At 31.5% G+C, this 9,968-nt stretch overlaps 1 long non-coding RNA gene across 1 annotated transcript; it reads left to right on the plus strand.

The window, feature by feature from the left end:
• Positions 1 to 1,923: 1,923 nt before the first annotated feature.
• LOC129295356 (uncharacterized) lies at positions 1,924 to 6,325 on the plus strand. Its single transcript, XR_008589562.1, has 2 exons — positions 1,924 to 2,344; positions 6,115 to 6,325. It is a non-coding gene; the product is annotated as an uncharacterized LOC129295356 (long non-coding RNA).
• The last annotated feature ends 3,643 nt before the right edge of the window (positions 6,326 to 9,968 follow it).

Here is a 9,968-nt window from a genome sequence, read left to right on the forward strand (position 1 = left end):
TTACTCTTTACAACTAATATATCTACTAGATTCAGGAAAATTTGTTAGTACATGACTTTATACATACTGCATCAACTTGCTATATAATATCACAATATTTCTTTAACCTTATTTAGACATCACTCTTAGCATTTTTATATGAATTAAAAAAAATCTTAAATTTTATTAACTTTATTTTAAAATTTATTAAGTTTTCACCTTTACTCTTAATAAAAATAATAAAAATTATTTTTGATAATTTTTTTCTAGCAATTAATAATTAAGGGTAGAAAGGTAAATATAAACATAGAAAATAATAAAATATTCTATAAATAGGACTCAAAATTAATTTTCTTTCTTTGCCCTGAAAATAGGACTAGAAGAGTATCTAATAAAATAAGTCACGTGGTTTAAACTTTTATATGAATTTAATGTTATATAATAAAATTATACACGTACTGTAAGAACACAGGAATTTAAATAAAAATTAAAAATGATGATAAAGTATTATGAGCTTATTTTTATTAATTTTTGGAATACATACGACAAGAAGGAAATATGGTCTCGTGGCGGCGATTGTGCTGGCAAGTTAGTGTCGTGGACGTGCATAAACCCAAGAGGCAGATAGATCAAGAAAGTGGGCTGTGGGACATGGGCTACAAGAGGCATGAAGGTGGTACGCAACTGGAGGTACACAGAAGCACGCGTGGGAGGAAATTCACGTGGAAATCATGTGAGCTAGATGACGAGGAGGCTATGTAATGGGCGGACGTGAGAGGATGAGGCATGATTGTGGTTATTCGGATTTGCTTTTGATGTGATGAGCACTGCGCGCTTATTAAGATTAAGAACAACTTTAATCCTTCATTTCATTGTAAATTAATTTTTGTCATTTATTTAAATTATTTATTTAAATATTTTTAATATATATTTATTAATATAAAACATTTAAAATTTTCATAAATTTGTTCATTATCAATCTGATCAGTACAGATTTAATCTAGTAGTCTAATTTAATATTAATTTTTTTAATTATACAATTTGACTGTCCAGATAAACTATGAACAGTTTAAATATAATTTAGATGACTTAATTTAATATTAAAAAATTTATAAATTATACAAATTAACTATTTAAATGTACTTTAAATAGTCCAGATTTAATATTAAATTTTTTATATTTTTTATTTAATAAATATAATATTAACAATATTTAAAATTTAATTTAAATGGTCAGTGAGAATTAATTTGGGCTAAAATGAAAGGCCATGATTGCTCCTAATCTTGATGAGCATTTGGATGCAGACGCGTGATTATTGTGAATTTCCTTTTGACATTCTCTTTTCTCTTTGGATAGACTACTCGGCATTTTTGCTCTCTGTTACTTGTTGCTTACTTACTCCATCCCTATATATAAGATGTTTTTAATTGAATCACATAAACTAATAAAATTTGATTATTTAATTAAAAGCACAGCACTATTTTAATTTTATCCCTAATTATATAAATAAAAAATGAATATCTTTTTTCAAAGTAAATTAATGAGAATACTTTTTTTTCCTTTCAATTTAATAAGGTATAATAGTTCATTTATTAAAAAATATGCTAATAATTTTTTATATTTAAAAAAAAAAAGTTTTAAAAGACTTCATGGAGGGAGTATGTTTGAACATCATTTCCGTACTGTATTAATGACTCTCATTGCTGAATTGATCTCCATTATATTTCATCCTTTTCATCGTGCAACTTGTTTTATTTGAGTATAATATTGTGTCTATGATAGTTAATCATCAGTCCCAAGTTCGAAACCTCTTGGAGCCAGAGAGGGACATTTATTTATTTATTTATTTTTTGGTTTGATCAAAATTACCTTAATGCCCTCCTAGTAATTTTTTTTTTGAAAAACAGAGAACAAGGAACACAAGGTATTTTCGGACCCCTATCATTTGGCTAGAGCAGAGTTAGAAGTGCGCGGACGGACGGACGGACGGACGGACACACGCACACAGAGGGAGGGAGGGCTTGGTTTTCGTTCAGCATTTTTCCTCCTCCTTTTTGTTCATCTGTCGCCCGCAACCATGTGTATGCCGGTCGTCCGCCGCTATGGTGATTCCGTGAAGTCCGATTTCTTTATCGTCTTCCCCTGCTTCGCAGGCCTTCCTGCATCTTCTTCCTCCTCTGTCCGAGCAGCGATCTGGATGCGCAGGAAAACTCCCTCTCCTGTTCTTTCTGTTGCTAAGGTGTCCTTCATCAGTCTCTCCCTTGGCTACTCCTTCCTTTCTGTCCTTATTTCCGTGCGGGTGTGCGATGGACCTTCTTCCTTTTTCCATGGTTGTACGACTAGCTTCTTTCGCTGCTGATTGAAGGTGAGGATATTTGAACTCCTTTCTCTTTGTTGGTCCTGTTGGTGCGTGCTTGTTTAAATTTAAGAGATTGTGATTTTCCCCTTGCTTTGCTGCTGTGTATGTTCGAATAGAGAAGGGGTTTAGGGGAGCTGGAATTTTCATGCTTTTAGAGTTAGATGTTGTGTGGATTTGAATTTTATTTGAGCTTATTTTTAATTCAGTTAAAAGAATGAAATTTAGAGAGATTGGTTAATTTAAATATTGATATTGAGAAATTTTAGAAAGGATATTGAGGAAGAAGAGGCTTGGTACTTATTTGAATTTAAATGCACGTGAGATGTTTGATAAAATGCTTGAAAGGAAGTTGAAATTAGAAATAAAGATTTTGAAGAGAATATTTTCATTGATAATTCAAATACTAATTGCTATTTATGTTTTGATCTTTGGAATATCTATTGAATGTTATGGTAATGTTAGAGGGATGTTTGTTGGATTGGTAGCAAGCCTAATAAAATTTTATTGTGTATTATAAAGAGATTGAAAAAGAAAACAACTTGTTATTATGGGTTAAACAATGGTGCCTATAACATATTTGAAAAAGTGTTTGTTAGAATGAGTTTTGTTTGGCTATGAATTTTCTAAAATCTCATTAACTTTTGCTAAACTTGATGATAAAGGTTTGTGTTTCAAATCATGTTACCATTAGTTGGTTGGGGTTAGTTATGTTTAATTTAATTAGAAAAACAAGAAGAAAGAAATTTCTTTAACTTTTATAAGGACATATTTAGTTTGGGTGTCAATTATTCATGGATTTAATTAGAGTTTTGTGAAGAATTTTGATGACGTAGCTACTAGGAGACAAATTGGATTTTGGGAAATTGCATGATTGATTATTATAAATGATAAAGTTGTTTTTAAGTTTTCCTCCATGATTGATTATTATAAATGATAAAGTTGTTTTTCCTCCTCCTTCATCTTCTCCTCCATCTTCTGCTTCTCCTTCTCCTTCTCCTTCTCCTTCTCCTTCTCCTTCTCCTTCTGTTTCTTCTCCTTCTGCTTCTCCTTCTTCTTTTGCTTCTCCTTCTCCTTCTGCTTCTCCTTCTCCTTCTCCTTCTCCTGCTTCTCCTTCTTCTTCTGCTTCTCCTTCTCCTGCTTCTCCTTCTTCTTCTTCTTCTTAATCTCTTTTTTTTTTTCATTCATTCTTTTTTTCTTTTTTTTCTCTCACTACCATATGAGATTTCTTATATTAAGTATGCTTGAGCATAGTATATCCCACTAAAATAGCTTAGGCTATTTAGTTTGATACTTCCTAAACTTATATATTTATGATCTATCTTCTAATCTTTAGATGTGAGACTTCTTTTATATTCTAATGAGGGTACCCAGATAACTTATAAACCATACTCCATTAATATGACCTCCCGATATGGGACTCATAACAAAATATCTTCATCTTTGCAACTTATCATATTTTTTTGACTAAAAAATGAAATTCATTCAAGAGATTGAAAAGAAACATAGTACAAGACCCTAAGACTAGAAAAAAAGAGAGCAATCAATCATCATTCACCTCCTATCCTAAAGTAAGGTGGGGGATGATCAAAGATGTAAGGAGGGCTCTCTGTCAAATGAGCTTCCTTACCAAGGTAGTGAGCATGACTAATAATATCTCTAAAGAGAAAGTTTAAAGACAAAGACCACTCCCTAAGAAGGAAATTACAAGCATTTTGAATAATTTCATGATAGGCATGATTTTCATGGTGACCTATAGGGATGAGGTTGATGGCTTCCACACTGTCTAAGTAGACCTCGGTATTTTTGAAACTATTAGAACAACATAGTTCTAGTCCTTCAGAGATAGCCAAGACTTCAGTAATGGTAGATGGGCAGCTTCTAAGTTTACAACAAAAACCCATTACCCACTCCCCCTTATCAGTAGTAATGCATCCTGCACAAGTAGCTAAACCATTGAGTTTAGAAGACCTATCAACATCGAGTCTGACAAAGCCTTGTGAGGCCTTATGCTAGGTATAACCACAAATATTGTCAAACTGAGAAGATTTTAATTTATCTATATACTTCTGATTAGCCATGGCTTTGAGGAAACTTTTGTTGGAATCTGTTGAATGAGTTCGGCTTGATCATTGAACAGATTTTTGCATATTACTGTCTAGAGTTCCCAGCATGTATAAGCAAAGACTGTTACCCATGAGAATTTCATTATATTTTTGTTTCCTGGGGAGTTCTTTGAGTTCCACTTGATCCATTCAAGGTATTTATGTTATGAAAACTAGGCCATTTCACTATCTATCTCTATGCGTCCTAGGCTAACATACAGTCATGAATGATATGCATTGCATCCTTCTCTTTTCCACACCTAAAAGGATAGGCATTTGTATCAGCAATACTCCTTTTCTCCCTCAAGCTTGCTATGTGAAATTTATTTTTCTTCCCAATAACCAGATGAAAGCTTTGATCTTTTCTGGGATGTTCCACTTCCATATTTTGTCCTTCCCTGGTGATGTACTTGTAGAGAGAAAATCATAGGCAAAACAGATATTAAAAGAGCCATCAATGGATGGCTCCGAGACATATTTGTCTCTCCCTCTCATCTCACAGGGTGGTCTAGTGTTAGTGATTTGATTCATAATAGAGTATTGAAGCCAATTCCTCATTTAGTGCAATCCCAAGAGCCATCTGCATGGATGAATTGCTCAATATTAATCTTGAGGTCTAAGGGTTTGTTGTTATTTTGAATGAAGTTCACCAAGGGCATATTCATAGCAGACCAGTTATCACAGCAGAAATTAGATAACCTTCTAGAATACAGCGCTTGTCAATACCATCGAGGAAGGTGCCCCAAACTTTATGGATACTTCTCCATGTCACAGAAGATTGCTATTCTCCAACAAACCAAAGGTACGGTGTTGGAGCCACATTTGGATTTAGATTTTAGGAGTTGAACTTGTAGCACATCATTATCACACACCAAGTTCCAACAAAGTTTTAACATAAAAGCTTTGATTTTGGTGAGATAGATTTTTAACCCCCAATCCACCTTCTTCAAGGTGTCTCTTCACCGTATCCCACGAGAACAAATGAACTTTTTTTTCTCATTTTCCAAACTACCCCAGAGAAAAGATTTGCTAGCTTTCTCAACTTAAGTCAATAACTTCTTTGGGAGAAGCATAGTTTGCATGTGATAATTATGTAAGGCTGTAAGAACAGACTTGATGAGAGGATCTCTACCAGCTAAAGTAAGCATTTTACCCTTCCATCCTGACAACTTCAATTGAACTTTTACCCACTATGGGTTTGAAATGGTTGTATGAGGCTCTTGAATGTAGTAGGGGAATCCCAAGATATTTACCTAGATCACCCGATAGCCCTATACCCATAATCTTGCTTAGATCCATAATATATACTCTGGATATGAGTGCCAAAAAAAAAAGGAAGGATATTATGATATTTTTGCTGGAACATATTATCTTTCAAGGACCATGATTCCCTGCAAACTTTATTTCTATATCAATTGGGATGATTCATGACCAAATATTTAAGCTTTTTAGTCCTTATGGCCAATTTTCCAAGAGACTGCACAGAAGAACAAAGACGAATGAGAATAATCAACACAATAATCAAAAGTTTTTTGTATTATCATCATGATCACGATTCAATTAAATCCATTAATCTTTTCTTCTACTTTGTTCCTCTTCCATTCTGATTACTTTGCATATATTTAATTAAGAATGTCTTTTGATGTAGTTACATTATCTTTATATTAAAACCAGAGGTACAAGAATTACACTTAGAGACGGACCCACATTCTCCTTTCGGTGCGGCCAATTAACTTTATCATCATTTTATTAAGTTGTTTTATTGCTGTAAATGATTTTATCATAGAAATAAAGTAGAATCACAAATGTAAATTATTTAAAATTGACAAGGGCTATTTTATTCTTGAGAAAGACCCCATATTATATATACATTATATTGTGCCCCTTCATCTGCGTCATGGGATGTATGAATTGACTTGGACTTGGAAACATATGAACGTGAGTAGAAAGATGAGATCAGATCCTTTTTCTTCAGTTGCATCCATGAGCCATAAAATATTGAGGAAATTTCCTCAATTGTAAAACCTCAACACTTTCATTTTTGTTACCATAAAATCCTATAAAATGAATAAATTGGTAAGTAGTATTTTTTTTTATTATGATGGTCTTCTTTGATAATTTTTTTTGTGAATATTAGAAGAATTTTTGGAATTTCAAAATAATATTCAATAATTTATTTTTTCATTTTACCCCATTTAATCCAACAATTTAACTCGTTTATTTAATATAACTAAAACTTTTAAATGAGGGCAAAATTTAATAAAATATGTCATATTTTTACAAATTTATTATATTTTTTTGATCTATGTATAAGAACTTTAAAAAGACCAATATAAATAGAGGAAATATAACTACTAAATTAAGTACAAGCAACAAAAAAAAAATGAAAGCTATTAAATTAAAATATGTTTTATCTAAATTTGCAGAAAAATTCTAGTGGGGGCTGGATTGAGTGAAACTGGTAATTCCGTTAATTGTTTCTAAAATCAATGAAATTTTTTTTAATACAACCTCATCGTATAGGCAATTAAGCAGCTATAAATCTGAACATTTATACTTTAGAGGATTTAATTGATATTTATTTATAATTTTTTGAGTCATTTTCTATAATTTTTGAGATTTTTTGGTTATTCTTTTCAGTCAACCAACAGTCAAAGTTAATACTTGTTAATACTTGATGCAGCATTGCACTGTTTTCAAATTTTAAAGAGCAGTATTGCCCTACAAAAGAAGAGTAAAATACTATACGCGTTTATGCAAATAGTTAAAGGGAAAAAATATTTTTTGCCATCCTATTTTCTATGTCATTTGATTCAAAATAGAGTTGTTCAGTTAATCCATATCAATCATGTCCTATGCTTTCTTTACTCATTATTGTAATCAAGGAGAGAAAAGTAAGTCATGAAAGGGGACAATTCATCTTTTTACTCTTGTTCATGTTTTTATTAGTCAACTGTAAGCTCAAATATTTATGCTACGGAAAAATGACACTGTCAAGGAAATTATGTGCCCTGAAAAAGAGAAAATTACCCATCATTTGGTTTATATTAAAACCCTCTAATTACAAAATTTTAAGTGAATTTGGTCCTTTTAATTTGTAATAGGAAATATTATAAGTTTTTTTATTTATAGGAGCCTAAGATTACTAATAATAGCAGAATCCAACTCACACAAGCTCCCATTTACAAGAGAGCTTATGATAGTGTTTGCAAGTTTCTTTTTTTTTTTTTTTAATGATGGAATGGAATGGAGTGAGATGACTAGAAGTTTGATACCATTGTTTGGAAGAAATTTTTAAAATGAGGGAGTAGAATGGCTCAAGGTGGCCTTCCAAACTATCTTAGCCATCCTAAACCCATTTTTTCTAACCCCTCAAATGATAGAATGGCCTAATATAAATAATATTATTATAAAATATCCCCCATTCTTCTCACCCTTCTCACTCTTTCACTCCCTCTCACCTTAAAACTGAAAAACATAATTATATCCAATTTAAATATATTAATTTTACAGTTATTCTTAAATAATGATTAAATAAAATTATTTATTCCCTTGATAAAACTCCTAAACAATGGAATGTTCCATTGTGTTCCACTCCATCCCACTCCACCCCATGTCACTCCATCAATGAACATTCCTTTCAATTCCAACATATACTTTCAAGCATACCATATATGTCACTAGGCTACTAGGCCATCAGTAGGAAATATTAAAAGTTAACTAGATCGATTGTTGAGAGTTCTAGCAATTTGTAACCATGTTTCTGTTGTTTAATATTAATTTATAACCTACCTTCTATACTTATAACCTACCTTCTCTACTTTTTGACATGCAATATTAAATATTAATGGGTAAGGGTGTATATTTATTCTTGATGTATTTTCGGAGGAACACCCAACACCTAAAAGGGAGTAATTAAAATGTAAAATAATCACATATATCTATGAGATAGTCAAACTACCTTCTCCCACATCATGTTAACAGTGAGCAACATGGACAACCACACAGTAGTTGGTTAAAATAATCATATTTTTATATTTTCTGTATGGGTAAAAAATAGTATTAGTTTATTAAAGTTTATTTTTAATTTAAGGATTAATCAATATTAATTTTCATAAGTTTCTTTTCTGTAAATTTTTGGTCATTTTCTTGTAAATTTAGGGTGATATTGCTCCATTTTCAATACATGAAGGGTAATATTGCCCCACCTTAATTTCAAGGTGCCCAACACTTTTTTTTTAAAAAAAAGTTTAGAGCGAATTAACACTTTTAACACTATATCTATTTTAAAGTTAATGATGAATTATAAAATGGTCTAGGCCATATTAGAGTGCCCAGTAGCCTTGTGTTATACTTAGTGTGAGTATCCAAATGACAGAATAATGTAGATCCTTTTTTTTTTTAGGATTGAATATGCCATGTATTCTCTAACAATTTTTATTATAAATTTTATTTTTTAATTAGATAAAAATAAGTGTTGAGTTACTTAAAAAATTAGCCCAAGTTAAATTAAGAATGATCAATGATTTATTTTTAGGTACAATAAAATATCAACAAAAAATGATTTATATATTTTTACTTATAATTTCACCCTTGATACTAGCTTTGCTCTTTATAAGATCCAACAAAGGTCTTGAATTTATGGGAGTTTTGGTCATGTACTGTTGATATTAAGTTCATCAAATACGACCAAATGGATATGGCATATATGGTAGTAATCTAGGCCACCTAAGCATTATTTTAGAATTCATTCTTTGATGTGTGTATAGAAAGTTTTACTTAGGAGAGAAAACCCCCTTAAATGACACTTAGATTTCTCAAAGAATTAGTCTCATGACTGTCAACTGTACGGATAACTTGGGTAACTTAAAAACAAGTTCATCAAATACCATTGTATATTATCTTTGGCAACCATTTGGTTGATGTTTAGGCATAAGGGCTTAAAGAATTAAGTTCAGGTCATAAAAATTTACTTGAAATTTTGACCATTAATTTTATCATAGTAGTAAAGTAGAATTATAAATATGAGTTAATTAAAAATGGCAAGGTATATTTTATGTTTGAGGAAGACCCTATATTATATTTTGTGCAGCCCCTTCCTCTACGCCAGATGATATATCAATTGACTTAGACTTGAAAATGCATGAACATGAATAGAAAGATGAGATGAGACTTTTTTTGGTTTTGTATTTTGATTAAACAAAGGAGCAAAAAGCCCAAAACAGAACTAAACAAGAATCCTCGGGCATACTAAGCCCTTCTCATCCCTATACAAACATTCAGAAAGACCCACAGGGGATCATATCATCATACAGTTATCCAATCTCATTGGTTTGAAGGAAACCCCACTCACCATTTGTATCCAGAATCCTACCAATAGGCCTTGTAAAAGGATCCACCTCCCCTAACAGAAGTTTCTTCAAAGATGATACTTTTTTTAAATTGCATCAATGAATGAGCTGTAAAATACAGAGGAAATTCCCTCAATTATTGAACCTCAACAGTTTATTTTTTAATATAATAAAATC

This window comes from Prosopis cineraria, unplaced genomic scaffold (genome assembly GCF_029017545.1).
Source record: "Prosopis cineraria cultivar Desert tree isolate PC_DT_omini unplaced genomic scaffold, ASM2901754v1 PC95, whole genome shotgun sequence".
Lineage (NCBI taxonomy): Eukaryota > Viridiplantae > Streptophyta > Magnoliopsida > Fabales > Fabaceae > Prosopis > Prosopis cineraria.